This window comes from Bos grunniens, chromosome 13 (genome assembly GCF_055505025.1).
Source record: "Bos grunniens cultivar Pamir isolate PY7600 chromosome 13, Bosgru_T2T1.0, whole genome shotgun sequence".
Taxonomy (NCBI): domain Eukaryota; kingdom Metazoa; phylum Chordata; class Mammalia; order Artiodactyla; family Bovidae; genus Bos; species Bos grunniens.
The window spans coordinates 229,497-244,124 of record NC_141177.1 but is presented as its reverse complement, the minus strand read 5'-3'; the positions used below and the strand labels follow the sequence as shown (position 1 = coordinate 244,124).

General features: G+C 45.7%; 1 long non-coding RNA gene across 2 annotated transcripts in view; it reads right to left on the bottom strand.

Annotated features, from left to right (window-relative positions):
• LOC147359938 (uncharacterized) overlaps nt 1-14,369 on the bottom strand; it is a 64,197-nt gene extending 49,828 nt beyond the window's left edge. The window contains exon 1 of one of the 2 annotated variants that reach the window (XR_015138546.1): nt 13,872-14,369. This is a non-coding gene — a long non-coding RNA (uncharacterized LOC147359938). The remainder of the gene's footprint in view (nt 1-13,871) is intronic. The other variant, XR_015138545.1, reaches the window with a different exon arrangement.
• Between the last annotated feature and the right edge of the window lie 259 nt (nt 14,370-14,628).

The following is a 14,628-nucleotide window of genomic DNA, read 5'->3' as shown; positions in this document are numbered from 1 at the left end:
GCAGACACACTTATCCTCAAATGCTTCCAGAAAAAAGACTTCAGTCCTATATGTGTAAATGTTACAAATTTTTATTGTCTCAAAATGACCCCCAAAATGCAAAGTTACACTAAAAGGAATGAAAATATATTAATACACTAAGAATAAGAAAGTTACAGACCTGAGTGGTTGGACTCCAATTTTTTAAAGTTTATTTTTATTGAGTTTCTAACAACGGTCTCTAATGTTATGAAAGCATCACGTGTACATTATATTCTTACATCTGTGTCCTGTAGCAAGTCCACCACCAGAAATTTCATTTTCATCATCATAGAGTGGATCCCCTTTATCTGTTTTACATGCCTCCATTCCTCCATTCCACTCTTCTCTTTCCAGGTGGCACTACTGGGAAGGAATCTGCCAGTCAGTGCAGGAGATATAGGTTGGATCCCTGGGCCAGGAAGATCCCCTGGAAAAGGAAATGGCACCCACTCCAGTGTTCTTGCCTAGAAAATCCCATGGATGGAGGAACCAGATGGGCTACAGTCCATGGGGTCGCAAAGAGTTGGACACGACTGAGCGGCTGAGCATGAATATACACAACCCCTTCCTCTTTGGTAACCAGCACTCTGCTCTCTTTACCTCCCCATCTTTTTTATTATTAATATTTACTTATTAAAAAAAGTCTGGCCACATCCAGTCTTAGTTGGCAGCATGCAGGCTCTTCTGCTGGGCTTGTAGACTTCTTTCTAGATGGGACGCAAGTGCTTAGTCACCCTGCAGCATGTGAGATCTTGCTCCCCAGGCAGGGGTTGAACTGGTGTCCCCTGCATTGGAAGGTAGATTCGAAATCACTGGATCACCAGGGAAGTGCCTACCCATTTGTTTTTGAATGGTTCTGTATGTTCATTTGTTCATTCATTTTTTATATTTCATATATGAGTGCAGTCATACAGTATGTAGAAGATATTTGCAAATCACATATCTGATAAGGGGTAGGTTAATGTCCAAAATCACTATGAACAAAGCTAGTGGAGGTGATGGAATTCCAGTTGAGCTATTTCAAATCCTGAAAGATGATGCTGTGAAAGTGCTGCACTCAATATGGCCGCAAATTTGGAAAACTCAGCAGTGGCCACAGGACTGGAAAAGGTCAGTTTTCATTCCAATCCCAAAGAAAGGCAATGCCAAAGAATGCTCAAACTACCGCACAATTGCACTCATCTCACACGCTGGTAAAATAATGCTCAAAATTCTCCAAGCCAGGCTTCAGCAATACATGAACCATGAACTTCCACATATTCAAGCTGGATTTAGAAAAGGCAGAGGAACCAGAGATCAAATTGCCAACATCTGCTGGATCATAAAAAAAGCGAGAGAGTTCCAGAAAAACATCTATTTCTGCTTTATTGACTATGCCAAAACATTTGACTGTGTGGATCACAATAAACTGTGGAAAATTCTGAAAGAGATGGGAGTACCAGACCACCTGATCTGCCTCTTGAGAAATCTGTAAGCACGTCAGGAAGCAACAGTTAGAACTGGACATGGCCCAACAGACTGGTTCCAAATAGGAAAAGGAGTACGTCAAGGCTGTATATTGTCACCCTGTTTATTTAACTTATATGCAGAGTACATCATGAGAAACGCTGGACTGGAAGAAGAACAAGCTGGAATCAAGATTGCGGGGAGAAATATCAATAACCTCAGATATGCAGATGACACCACCCTTATGGCAGAAAGTGAAGAGGAACTCAAAAGCCTCTTGATGAAAGTGAAAGAGGAGAGTGAAAATGTTGGCTTAAAGCTCAACATTCAGAAAAAGAAGATCATGGCATCTGGTCCCGTCACTTCATGGGAAATAGATGGGGAAACAGTGGAAACAGTGTCAGACTTTATTTTTCTGGGCTCCAAAATCACTACAGATGGTGACTGCAGCCACGAAATTAAAAGATGCTTACTCCTTGGAAGGAAAGTTATGACCAACCTAGATAGCATATTCAAAAGCAGAGATATTACTTTGCCAACAAAGGTCTGTCTAGTCAAGGCTATGGTTTTTCCAGTGGTCATGTATGGATGTGAGAGTTGGACTGTGAAGAAAGCTGAGTGCCAAAGAATTGATGCTTTTGAACTGTGGTGTTGGAGAGGATTCTTGAGAGTCCCTTGGACTGCAAGGAGATCCAACCAGTCCATTCTAAAGGAGATCAGTCCTGGGTGTTCACTGGAAGGACTGATGTTGAAGCTGAAACTCCAATACTTTGGCCACATCATGCTAAGAATTGACTTATTGGAAAAGACTCTGATGCTGGGAGGGATTGAGGGCAGGAGGAGAAGGGGACGACAGAGGATGAGATGGCTGGATGGCATCACGGACTCAATGGACATGAGTTTGAGTGAACTCCAGGAGTTGGTGATGGACAGGGAGGCTTGGTGTGCTGCAATTCATGGGGTCGCAAAGAGCTGGACACGACCTAGCGACTGAACTGAACCGAATGTCCAAAATACATAAAGATCTTGTACAACTCAACAACAACAACAGCAAAAACAAACAACCCAATGAAGAACTGGAAAGAGGAGATGAAGATATTTTTCCCAAAGAAGAAAATGACCAATTTTGTTTTTTTAAAAAAGGAATGCAGCATAAATCAACTATTTGTTATTGTTCAGTCATTAAGTCATGTCCGACTCTTTGCAGCCCCATGGACTGCAGCATACCAGACTTCCCTGTCCTACTATACCTCAATTTAAAATAAAATTTAAAAAATGCAAGCACACACACAAGCCTACAATATTGATGGTGACCATTTCCAGGTGGAAAGACTGAGTCTTGAATTTTTGTTGCTATTGTTTCTTCAAATCATCTGAAATTCACTACCAGAACATATTCCTTTTGTGCTGAGGAAGTGTTGGAAAAAAGAGTTGACTGGCTTGACCGTTCCCAGTGCTCTTTTGGGTTCTCCCAGTATCTTGGTTCTTCAGCCCCAGCTTTGCAGAGCTCAAGGCTTCACACAGGCACAAAGTAGGACACAGCAACCAAGAGACAGCGGGGCTCCGCAAGCCCGGAGGTTTGTCTAACCTTGTCTGTTGCGCAGACCCTCTCTCCATAATCCCACCAGGATAAGCCCCTTTGACGCTCACCCGCACAACCAGAGGTGCTGTATACTGCCGGCATCAACCACTGGTTTCCCAGGACAGCCCTCTTGGTGACTCTCAGAGCAATTTAAGACCTGCACGTATTCAACTCGGGTCTCCAGTGCATGGGAAGTCAGGAGGGGTGCTCCCTCCCTCTGTTCATTCTGTTCCCCAGGGCTGAAGCCAGGACTGTTAACAAGCTGCCCTCTCTCCCCTCACTCACACCTGGAGGGGCGCTGGGGAGAGAGGCGTCCGGCCGCTCCCCCAAAGCTGCAGAATGAAGCTTCCCTCCACAGTCAGCACCATGCGGCCTCCACTGACAGCACTGTGACGAGATTTAATGAGTCCTATCGAATCTGGGGCAGATATTTTCATGAATTTTAAATAGAAAGATGGGTTAAAGTCAACTTCTTGTTTGGGACTGAATGATGACAATATTTGAAAAGTCACTTCAGAGCATCTCTAATATCTAGCTGATTATTGCAGTCACCTGGGGAACCTGAAAAATAAGACAGATTTCTCAGCTCTGAAGCCCATCTCATGGGCCTTATTGGGCCCATCACCCAATAAGTCAGAGATGCTACAGGCATTGGCAGGGAGAGTGAAATGACCCTTCTTTTTTCACCCTACACACGGCAGCATCTTTTGCAATTTTTTTAAGCAAACATGCATTCACTTGGTAATTCAGAAAACACAAGGAAGAAAAAATAAACCATCATGAAAATTATTCCAACAGATTTGCCTATTCAGGTGGGGAATTTAAAGAGCAATCTCACACTCTGAAACTCATCTATTTGGCTGCCTTGAAAAGACAGTGGACAATGCAAGGTTAGTAATTCCTAATTTTAGTATCAGGAACAATCTTCACATGAGCAAGGCACTTTATTGTTTACAATGGCTCAAGTGGTAAAGAATCTGCCTGCAATGCAGGAGACATAGGAGATACAAGTTCCATCCCTGGGTAGAGAAGATCCCCTGGAGGAGGAAATGGCAACCCACTGCAGTATTCTTGCCTGGGAAATCCCAGGGACAGAGGAGCCTGATGGGCTACAGTCCATGGGATCACAAAGATTCAGACATGACTAAGCATGTGATGAATGGTGCATTTTTATTTAAATAATAATGTTCAACAGGTAGTACAGAAACAACTAGCATCAGAATTCCCAGTGATACTGATCAAAAATCCAGATTTCCTGGGCCCCGCCTCCAGGCTTATGGAACCAGAAATTCTGGGGATGGGGGCAATATTAGAACATTTTTAACGTGCATACCAAGAGATTCTTGTGCAGAGGAAATTCAAGAACAACTGGAGAGCATACTGACCCTTCGCAGGCAAGGCAAATAGGACCACTGACTTGCCCAAGGTCACATGGGGTGAACCGGAAGATCCTTCACGCTTCCCCACTTTCCAAGAACCTGCAAAACGACAGGGTGGCACAACTGCCCAGGAGTTTGCTGGAATCATGTCCTGTAAAATTTCCCGAGCTCACCCAGAAGCTTCTTCCAAGTGAGAGGCTAAGCATCTGATGAGGAAGACAAACGATCAGGAAGCTCTTTCCCCCCAACACAGCATGAGCCAGATTCTTCCAGAAATTGCACTCGCCTTGGACTATGAGGAAGTCTTTTCAGATGTACCATGGGGAATGTTTTCTGGACGTGGGTTCTCCATGGTGACTAAACCCCTCATGAGGTCAGTTACGGGAGTTCAGACTCAACAGGAAGATGAGATGTGCATGCACGTGGCAGGAAGCATGGTGGCAAGTCTCAAAGCTTAGGAATGGGGCAGGCGAGCAGGAACACAGGCGCTTAGTCACCTGAACCGCGGCCGGGACCGCCTGCACCAGGCTCGCGGCTGCCCAGGTGCTCAAGAGCCAGGGCAGCGGATGAATATTCGAACAAAGTACAATGCTCCAGCTTCCCTCCCCCAATTACACTCCAATTAAAAATAAATACAAAGAAAAGAAATCACCTGTCAACTTGCAGGACCTCAGCCACCACCGACTTGAAGCTGTGACCGAGGCGGCTCTCCCCACCCAGTTTATCAGACCTCAGAACTACTGTCCTGACCCGCGGAGGGAGACATTTTCCACCAGCCAGCCCAAATTGGGGGTGGGTGTGGGGTCTTAGAGGCAGAAACATAGTGGAGCTATAGGTTTTTGAAGAAGAGTTGTCCTCGAAAACCTACATGTATAAATTCATAGCTAACCTGCTAAGCTTTTCAGGAAGCTGTGTGCTAGTTCACAAGAAGCGGGCTGGTGCTCATGGAGAACGTTTGCTTCACCTTCCAACTCTAGGGTCACTGGGGACTTTTCACAAACTGGATCGGACCAGACACCTGAGCTCCGAACAGGTGAGCTCTGAAGGGCGCTGAATCATCTGACACTGACCCACGGGCACACAGGCCTCAGGCCCCAACTTCCCATAAGCAGACATTCTTTATTTTGAGGGGACATTTATTTTAAAAACTTATTTTATATTGGATGGAGTATAACAATAACAATGTTGTGACGGTTTCAGGTACACAGCAGAGTGATATACATGTATCCATCCGCCCCCAAATCCCCCACTCAGGCCACCACATAACTCAGAGAAGAGTTTCCTGTGCTATACAGTAGGGCCTTGTTGGCTATCCATTTTAAATACAGCAGTTAAATTCACATTTTGAGGAAAAATAGAGTTTGGAGGAATTGCTGCTACTGTAATAAATAATTACAATAATCAGTTTATCATTAAACACTTAAATCTCTTTATAACAAGATATCTAAGCCTCAACAGATGACCTGCTTATTTTAACCAAAATAAAGTTCCAAAAGAAATACAAATCTTTTCTATGTTGTTCCTTAAAACAAACAGCTTAAAATATTTACTTTTCCGGCAAAAAGAAAGTTTAGGAATGTCTCCTCTTTGTGATGACTTTGTTGTTGTTCAGCTGTGTCCAGCTCTTTGCCATCCTATGGACTGCAGCACACCAGGCTTCCGTCCTTTGCTGTCTCCCAGAGTTTGCTCAAATTCTGTCCATGGAGTTGGTGATGCTATCTAGCCATCCCATCCTCTGCCACCCGCTTCTTTTGCCTTCAGTCTTTCCCAGAATTGGGACAAGACATTCTTTAGAAATAAGAAATGACAGAGAGGATTTAGGAAAGGAAGTCTCTCTCTTCTACCACTAACCTGTGAGGCACTTTTCTGCAAAGTAGGCAAAGGAATTTTGTTTTTAAATCTCGCTTTTTTTTTGTTGATATCTATTTTTATTCTCATTTTTTAAAAAAATCAAACAAAAATGTTAAATTGGACTATAGTTGATTTACAGTGTTGTTAGGTTCAGGTATGCAGCCAAGTGATTCCGCTGTACACATACCTGAACCCATTCTTTTTCAGATTCTTAACCCTAACCCTTATAAGCTAACACAAAATTCTGAATATAGTTCCTTGTGCTATACATTCTGCCCTTGTTGGTTTTCTGTTTTATACATAGCATTGTATTATGTTAATTCCAAGCTCCTAATTTATTTCTGCCCATATCTATTTTTAAAGGAAAGGGGATTCTTTTTTAACCAAAGATACTTCCATCAGAAGGTTGTCATAATACACTTGTTAGAATATGACAGTTTACTGTCTTCTGCTAGAAAATTATGGAAATATAAAGTAATTCTATGATGTCTATGACAGATGTGGCACACTCCTGGAATAGTGCAGTGTACAACCCCCACAACTGTACATGGGCAGCCCTGTATCATTCTTCATGATTTTAACGGCACTTGACCTCGAAAGGATACTGTAGTGAAAGCAACGAGGAGGTCACGTACAGCAGGTTGCTGTTTCAAAGCTCTTAGATTGTTGGGCTCTTCAGACACTAAGCCCACACTCTGCTCTTCAGACTGCAGGATTTCCACCCGGAAAGTGAAGCAGCATTCACAAAGAGGTCTGCAACTTGTAGCAATGATGAAAGGCAGATTCAGAATTTATAGTATACAGGTCATGCAGCAGGTGCACAAGAAGGTGTGACTGTTTATTCAGTAGAAAATGGATGTGCCCAAACCCCAAGAGAAGGCTCCTGCCTTATTTTCTAACAAACGTGGCCTTTCTCAGAAAATCATGGATGACTTTTGTGATTCTCCCCAACGTCAACACGTGGCATTGTGCCAATTTCTAGTAGTAAGGGAGGATCTGGTATTTTTTCATTTTTAAAAACCAGTTCAATCAAAGAAAAGGCAATTTTGCAAACTAGGACTTTTTAATGGCTCTAACAGATTCCAGTGGTCATGTGTGGATGTGCGAGTTGGACTGTGAAGAAAGCTGAGCACCAAAGAATTGATGCTTTTGAACTGTGGTGTTGGAGAAGACTCTTGAGAGTCCCTTGGACTGCAAGGAGATCCAATCAGTCCATTCTGAAGGAGATCAGCCCTGGGATTTCTTTGGAAGGAATGATGCTAAAGCTGAAACTCCAGTACTTTGGCCAGCTCATGCGAAGAGTTGACTCATTGGAAAAGACTCTGATGCTGGGAGGGATTGGGGGCAGGAGGTGAAGGGGATGACAGAGGATGAGATGGCTGGATGGCATCACTGACTGGATGGACGTGAGTCTGAGTGAACTCCGGGAGCTGGTGATGGACAGGGAGGCCTGATGTGCTGTGATTCATGGGGTCACAAAGAGTTGGACATGATTGAGCAATTGAACTGAACTGAACAGATTCCATAACCTGAAGCTCTAATACTTTCGCCACCTGACACGAAGAGTCAACTCACTGGAAAAGACCCTGGTACTGGGAAAGATTGAGGGCAGGAGGAGAAGGGGGCGACAGAGGATGAGATGTTTGGATGGCATCACCAACTCAATGGACATGAGTTTGAGCAAGCTCCAGGAGATGGTGAAGGACAGGGAGGCCTGGCGTGCTGCAGTTCATGGGTTCGCAAAGAGTCAGACATGACAGAGTGACTGAACAGCAAACGGATCCCATAGTTCCCTTTACGGATGCTCATAAAATACTGTCTCATCTTCTCACAAGTGGGTAAAAGGACAAAGTCCCAGCTCGCCAGAGATGAGCCCCAGTGCTTCTGAAGTTGCTCCTAAAGGCCAAAGCCCCCCAGGGCCTCCGGTTCTGAGGCTGACTCCTTGGGCAGAGGGAGCTGGATGTGACTTCCTTCTAAGTCTGGACACAGTGCCCATGAGTTACCGAAATGCGGGCTTCTCCTCTCCCCAGAGAGGAGGGCACCAGACTATTCCAGCAGCATTTCTCTCCCAATCAAGCTAACGGAGAAACAGAAGGACAGAACTCAGTGCACGTTCTGACGCCGCCCGTGGTTCAGAAAGTCACGCTGATGTAAAGGGGCTGGGATCTTCACAACAGAATCCTTTGACTTGCAGAGAACTGGCCTCGACACCAGAGAGAGAGGAGAAAAAACACAACACTTGAACAGAAACCAGGATGGATTTCCCTCCTTCCTACTTGTCATGTCAGATAGCAAAGAGATTCTACCATTTGCTTTTTCTTGGGTTTGGGTTGAATTTGTTTTTATCCTTGTGCATTACTTCTTTGACCAAACGCTTCTTATGCCTGGAGTTGCTGTTTTGTTTTTTTTTTTTACCATGGCTGGGGTTGGGTGAGAGAAAAAACATGATACCTTTTCACTGCAGTGTTAAAAAAAATGCTCACACTCAAAGTGAAAGCCAAGCTATTTTTAAATGAAACACTCATGACTGCATGTGTTTCTAAATAGCGAAGGCACTGAGAAGAAAAGAGCCGTACACAACTCACAAAGGAAGCTGGGTCCATTCGCGTAAACTTAGAACAGGATCAAAGCCCCCTGACCCCAGCCCGAGAGCAGAATCAAGCAGGCTGGCTATCGCTGTTGGAAACAGGATAACCGTCCAGTCAGAACCACGGGCTGCTGAGTACAAAATGAGGGAAACTTTGTCGTATCACTCGGCGCCTAAAGGTACCTCCTGACCTGAGGACTTAGTGGAGATGCAGTCCTTAAATTCCGTGGCCACAGGTAACAGCCCAACACAGGAAAGAGGGCGGCGGCCAAGAGGAGTTACCCCATGTCCAAGGCAGGGGCAGCAGCCGAGAGTACCTGACTGCGACGGCGCAGGAACGGCGAGAGGAGATACCCAGTATCCGAGGTCACGATCGGTGGCCGGGAGGAGCTACCCCACACCCCCACACCCGAGGCCAGGGGCGGCGGCCGGGAGGAGCAACCCACACCCGAGGCCAGGGGCAGCGATGAGAGGAGTTACCCCGCGTCCAAGGTCAGGGGCGGCGGTCGGGAGGAGATACCCCACGCCCCTAAGCCCAAGGGCGGCAGCGGGGAGGAGCAACCACACGACCGAGGCCAGGGGCAGTGGACGAGAGGACCAACCCCACGTCCAAGGAGCCGTGGCTGCATGGGCGCAGGAGGGCCTAAAGGAGCTATCCCACATTGAAGGTCAGGAAGGGCGGTAGTGAGGAGATACCCCTCGTCCAAGGTAAGGAGCAATGGCTGCACTTTGCTGGAGCAGCCGTGAAGAGATACCCCACACCCAAGGTAAGAGAAACCCAAGTAAGATGGTAGGTGTTGCAAGAGGGCATCAGAGGGCAAACACACTGAAACCATACTCACAGAAAACTAGTCAATCTAATCACACTAGGACCACAGCCTTGTCTAACTCAAAGAAACTAAGCCATGCCTGTGGGGCAACCCAAGGTGGGCGGGTCATGGTGGAGAGATTTGACAGAATGTGGTCCACTGGAGAAGGGAATGGCAAACCACTTCAGTATTCTTGCCTTGAGAATCCCATGAACAGTATGAACAGGCAAAATGATAGGATACTGAAAGAAAAACTCCCCAGGTCAGTAGGTGCCCAATATGCTACTGGAGATCAGTGGAGAAATAACTCCAGAAAGAATGAAGGGATGGAGCCAAAGCAAAAACAATACCCAGCTGTGGATGTGACTGGTGATAGAAGCAAGGTCCGATGCTGTGAAGAGCAATATTGCATAGGAACCTGGAATGTCAGGTCCATGAATCAAGGCAAATTGGAAGTGGTCAAACAAGGGATGGCAAGAGTGAATGTCGACATTCTAGGAATCAGCAAACTGAAATGGACTGGAATGGGTGAATTTAACTCAGATGACCATTATATCTACTACTGTGGGCAGGAATCCCTTAGAAGAAATGGAGTGGCCATCATGGTCAACAAAAGAGTCCGAAATGCAGTACTTGGACGCAATCTCAAAAACCACAGAATGATCTCTGTTTGTTTCCAAGGCAAACCATTCAATATCACAGTAATCCAAGTCTATGCCCCAACCAGTAACGCTGAAGAAGCTGAAGTTGAACGGTTCTATGAAGACCTACAAGACCTTTTAGAACTAACACCCAAAAAAGATGTCCTTTTCATTATAGGGGACTGGAATGCAAAAGTAGGAAGTCAAGAAACACCTGGAGTAACAGGCAAATTTGGCCTTGGAATACAGAATGAAGCAGGGCAAAGACTAATAGAGTTTTGCCAAGAAAATGCACTGGTCATAGCAAACACTCTCTTCCAACAACACAAGAGAAGACTCTACACGTGGACATCACCAGATGGTCAACACCGAAATCAGATTGATTATATTCTTTGCAGCCAAAGATGGAGAAGCTCTATACAGTCAGCAAAAACAAGACCAGGAGCTGACTGTGGCTCAGACCATGAACTCCTTATTGCCAAATTCAGACTTAAATTGAAGAAAGGAGGGAAAACCACTAGACCATTCAGGTATGACCTAAATCAAATCCCTTATGATTATACAGTGGAAGTGAGAAATAGATTTAAGGGCCTAGATCTGATAGAGTGCCTGATGAACTATGGAATGAGGTTCATAACATTGTACAGGAGACAGGGATCAAGACCATCCCCATGGAAAAGAAATGCAAAAAAGCAAAATGGCTGTCTGGGGAGGCCTTACAAATAGCTGTGAAAAAAGAAGCGAAAAGCAAAGGAGAAAAGGAAAGATATAAACATCTGAATGCAGAGTTCCAAAGAATAGCAAGAAGAGATAAGAAAGCCTTCTTCAGCGATCAATGCAAAGAAATAGAGGAAAACAACAGAATGGGAAAGACTAGGGATCTCTTCAAGAAAATCAGAGATACCAAAGGAACATTTCATGCAAAGATGAGCTCGATAAAGGACAGAAATGGTATGGACCTAACAGAAACAGAAGATATTAAGAAGAGATGGCAAGAATACACAGAACTGTACAAAAAAGATCTTCACGACCCAGATAATCACGATGGTGTGATCACTGACCTAGAGCCAGACATCCTGGAATGTGAAGTCAAGGGGGCCTTAGAAAGCATCACTACGAGCAAAGCTAGTGGAGGTGATGGAATTCCAGTTGAGCTATTCCAAATCCTGAAAGATGATGCTGTGAAAGTGCTGCACTCAATATGCCCACAAATTTGGAAAACTCAGCAGTGGCCACAGGACTGGAAAAGGTCAGTTTTCATTCCAATCCCAAAGAAAGGCAATGCCAAAGAATGGTCAAACTACCGCACAATTGCACTCATCTCACACACTGGTAAAGTAATGCTCAAAATTCTCCAAGCCAGGATTCAGCAATACGTGAACCGTGAACTTCCTGATGTTCAAGCTGGTTTTAGAAAAGGCAGAGGAACCAAAGATCAAATTGCCAACATCCGCTGGATCATAGAAAAAGCAAGAGCATTCTAGAAAAACATCTATTTCTGCTTTATTGACTATGCCAAAACATTTGACTGTGTGGATCACAAAAAACTGTGGAAAATTCTGAAAGAGATGGGAATACCAGACCACCTGATCTGCCTCTTGAGAAATTTGTGTGCAGGTCAGGAAGCAACAGTTAGAACTGGACATGGAACAACAGACTGGTTCCAAATAGGAAAAGGAGTTCATCAAGGCTGTATATTGTTACCCTGTTTATTTAACTTATATGCAGAATACATCATGAGAAATGCTGGACTGGAAGAAACACAAACTGCAATCAAGATTGCCAGGAGAAATATCAATAACGTCAGATATGCAGATGACACCACCCTTATGGCAGAAAGTGAAGAGGAACTAAAAAGCCTCTTGATGAAAGTGAAAGTGGAGAGTGAAAAAGTTGGCTTAAAGCTCAATATTCAGAAAAAGAAGATCATGGCATCTGGTCCTATCACTTCATGGGAAATAGATGGGGAAACAGTGGAAACAGTGTCAGACTTTATTTTTCTGGGCTCCAAAATCACTACAGATGGTGACTACGGCCATGAAATTAAAAGATGCTTACTCCTTGGAAGGAAAGTTATGACCAACCTAGATAGCATATTCAAAAGCAGAGACATTACTTTACCAACAAAGGTTCGTCTAGTCAAGGCTATGGTTTTTCCTGTGGTCATGTATGGATGTGAGAGTTGGACTGTGAAGAAGGCTGAGAGCTGAAGAATTGATGCTTTTGAACTGTGGTGTTGAAGGAGACTCTTGAGAGTCCCTTGGACTGCAAGGAGATCCAACCAGTCCATTCTGAAGGAGATCAGCCCTGGGATTTCTTTGGAAGGAATGATGCTAAAGCTGAAACTCCAGTACTTTGGCCACCTTATGCAAAGAGTTGACTCATTGGAAAAGACTCTGATGCTGGGAGGGATTGAGGGCAGGAGGAGAAGGGGACGACAGAGGATAAGATGGCTGGATGGTATCACTGACTGGATGGACGTGAGTCTGAGTGAACTCCGGGAGTTGGTGATGGACAGGGAGGCCTGGCGTGCTGCGATTCATGGAGTCACAAACAGTCGGACATGACTGAGCAACTGATCTGATTTGAACACCCTATCCTGGATGATAAAGCCATATCTTTGCCAGGGGATGGCCATTTCCACACACAGACACCAGAACCCGTTTCCAGTTTGATGAGCAGCAGCCTTGCTGAACGCACAGGTCAGTGGACTCCCCCGACTTCCAGAAATGGCGGCAGGCCTGCTCTTGCTTGCATCATTCCCTTCCCTCTGGAAGGCTAGGAAAGAAACCCACTCAACAGATCATTTCAAGCCATGTTTTCCTCTTGTCCTGAAGGAAAAGAAAGGAATGCAAAAATAGCGACCACCGGCATTCATCACCCTGCATTTTCTTCCCCTATTGATCGTACTGTGACATCCAAGCTAAAACATGAGACACAACAAATGAAAGCAGGAAAAAACAACAACTACTGCTGAGCAGAGAGACACCGCCCTCAGCTCTCAGGCACGACAGTTGCTTGTCAGAGTCCCTCATCCCCCCAGGACTAGCAGACCGAAACCCTCGGAGGTTTCCTCAAAAACCCCAGCCCCTGGAAAGTCAGAGGGTCAAAATCTATGGTCTCAAGGTAACCCCGTGGGAAATAAAGACTTCCTTAGCTCAGTGCCTATGATGATACATTTCCTCCATTAAATACATATCAACAATTGGACCAAAAAATTGTTGAGAAAGCCTTCTGCTCTTGGATGAATTTTAAACGTACTTTCCAGCCTCCTGGAAATTGCTCACATCTTGGATCCTTCTGAATATATTCCCCCATTCTCTCTCTCTCTCTCTGACACACACACACACACTTTATTAAGCTGAACAATGTCTTCTGAAGCCAAATGCCAAGTACCCTTAGACACAGGGCCTACAGTCACAGGAGAAGGGTCGCTTCAGCCATAAAGAAAAGCAAGCTGTGCCTACACCTTTATTTGAGGAGGAACGCTGACGAAATGAGGCCCGTCACCGAGGCTTTTCTTTCCTACAAGGCGCCGCCTTCGTGGTGACTCACCTCCGTCTCAGGCCGGGTCTCCCCCCGCTCCTCGAGGTGTGGTCCTCCGGCAGCGCTTCCACGGCCTTCTCGGCACAGCGCGGAGTCCGCACGGCCCAGCCCGCGGCGCTCCGGCCTTCCCGTCCCAGAGCCGGAGTCTCCACGGCCCAGCCCGCAGCCCCGGCTCCGGCCTTCTCGGCACAGCGCGGAGCCTCGGGCTGACTGCGCGCAGGCCTCGTGCTCACTGTCCCGGGCTCCTCGCGTTAGAACAGGGAGGATCGTAAAAGTGCCTGGACTCGAGGGTCACTGCAAAGAAAACACCCGCACCTGATGGGCTGACGCTGTAAGCATCACCTGGGGATCTGGTTCAACTGTCTGAAGCCCGGACGCTGTTCTGCGGCAGGTGGTCTTTGGGTTTCTGTGAAGATACAACCTCGTAAACTGTACTGTGTCCGTGAACCATGCGGTGGGAGGGGCAGAAGACCTTGTTAAAGATGCAGATACTGATTCAGCAGATCTGGGGAGCCTAAAGCCTCCCTGGGTTTCTAAGACGCCTCCTTGGTAAGGGCACTGTTGGTCCATAGAAACACACTTGTTTTTTAGCTTTTTATTTTGTATTGGGATATAGCTGATTATCAGTATTGTGATAGTTTCACGTGAACAGAGAAGGGACTCAGCCATGCATATACATGTATCCCTTCTCCTCCAAACTGCTCTCCCTCCAGGCTGCTGCATAACACTGAGCAGCATTCCCTGCAGTCTGAAGACAGAGGGTTTA